Genomic DNA, 1,941 nt, shown 5'->3' with positions numbered 1-1,941 from the left:
TTTCTTTGACAACATATTTAATACTGTGATGAATGTGAAAGGAAAAACAAAAGATAATGACAAAGCCAGAAAAGACATAGGTATATATTGCAGACGACCAGATTTGTTGTTGGTGGAACAAAACGGCAAGACCCTAAAACCTCGTGCGAATTACACTTTATCTACTGATGAAGCCAAATCTGTTTATCGTTGGATCAAAGAGCTGAAGACGCCTGACGGTTATTGTTCTAATTTGGCAAGATGTGCTGATGTGGAAAATGGGAGGATGCATGGGATGAAAAGTCATGATTGTCATATATTTTTAGAGTGTTTACTTCCTATTGCCTTTAGTGCTTTACCGACACATGTATTGAACCCACTTATTGAAGTGAGTCAATATTTCAAGAATTTGTGTTCTTCAACACTCTATGATAAAGATCTCATCAAGATGGAAAATGACATTCCGATCATTCTATGTAAGTTGGAGAAAGTATTTCCTCCTGGGTTTTTTGATTCCATGGAGCATCTCTCAGTGCATCTTGCAAGTGAAGCTAGGCTTGGTGGACCAGTTCAGTATAGATGGATGTATCCATGAAAGGTGATATATATATATAGATATACTTGATTTTCAATATACTTCAACTTATATATACATGGAGCTTATTGTACATCTCTTTGTATATTATAGGTTCATGGGTTATTCAAAACAGTCGGTGAAAAACAAAGCTAGAGTTGAGGGCTCAATTTGTTCATCTTACCTTCACCGTCAAACAACACACTTTTGTTCTTATTATTTCAACAACGAAACGTTGTCACCAGTTAACGGAAGAAACGCTACTGACAGTGTTATACGTCATCCACATGCTTTATCAGTTTTTTGCTTGTCTGGTCATCATGCTGGTAGGGATTTTCCGATTTTCTGGCCAAGCGACAAAGTATTTAATGCGGCACATGTTCACGTTTTGATTAACTGCACCGAAGTTAAACCATACATTGAGTACGTTTCAAATTTCTCTTCATATTAATTATATTTAATTATATGATTAAATTGATATTCACCATATATATGGTCATCGATCAGGGCATTTTTAAATACGGGACAATCATCTGATGATATACATTCAAATTTCCCATTATGGTTTCAACAACAAGTGCATCTCGAAGAACAAACTCCTATCAACATCCACTTAAGGCACTTATCTATGGGCCCGAGTAGAAGTTTCAAAGAATGGCACACCTATTACGTCAATGGATACAAATTTCACACTGAATCTTGGACTGAAGGAAAAGAAACAATTAATAGTGGAGTTTGTATGAAAAGTGTCTCTGATAGTGGTGTAGTAGAAGATTTCTATGGCATAATTGAGCATATTTACGAAATTGACTATACGTTCCTAGATTATGTGAAAAAAGTGGTGTTGTTTTACTGTAAGTGGTTTGATCCATCTAGCAGAGGAACTAAAATAAATTTGATATCCAATACTGTAGACATTCGTATGAGCAAAAAATATCCACGGTTTGATCCATTTGCCCTGGCCCATAATGTAAGACAAGTCTATTATGTTCCTTATCCATCAACTGTCAGAAGCAAACAAGGTTGGTGTGCTGCAATCAAAACAAGACCAACGAGTGGAATCGAAGAAGTTGAAGCAGGTCAAAATGAAGAAGTTGCATTTCAAATGGATGAAATGTCAAATTTGGATCATGTGATTGGAGATGAGACTATTAGTCAACTTTGTCATGAGTCACACATTGGAGAAGAAGTTGATGAACAAGAAATAGATGAATTAGAGAATGATGAAGGCAATGACTTAATTCACTCATCAAATGACGACGACGATGATGACGAAGACGAAGACGAAGACAATTAATTAATTATATATATATATATGTGTGTGTGTATATATATGTATAATATTATATATTGTAATATGAAATGAACGACACCTTATATATATATAT

The sequence above is a fragment of the Cicer arietinum genome, chromosome 7, assembly GCF_000331145.2.
Source record: "Cicer arietinum cultivar CDC Frontier isolate Library 1 chromosome 7, Cicar.CDCFrontier_v2.0, whole genome shotgun sequence".
Classification (NCBI taxonomy): domain Eukaryota; kingdom Viridiplantae; phylum Streptophyta; class Magnoliopsida; order Fabales; family Fabaceae; genus Cicer; species Cicer arietinum.
The sequence above is the reverse complement of the archived record's forward strand: the minus strand, read 5'-3'. Positions refer to the sequence as shown.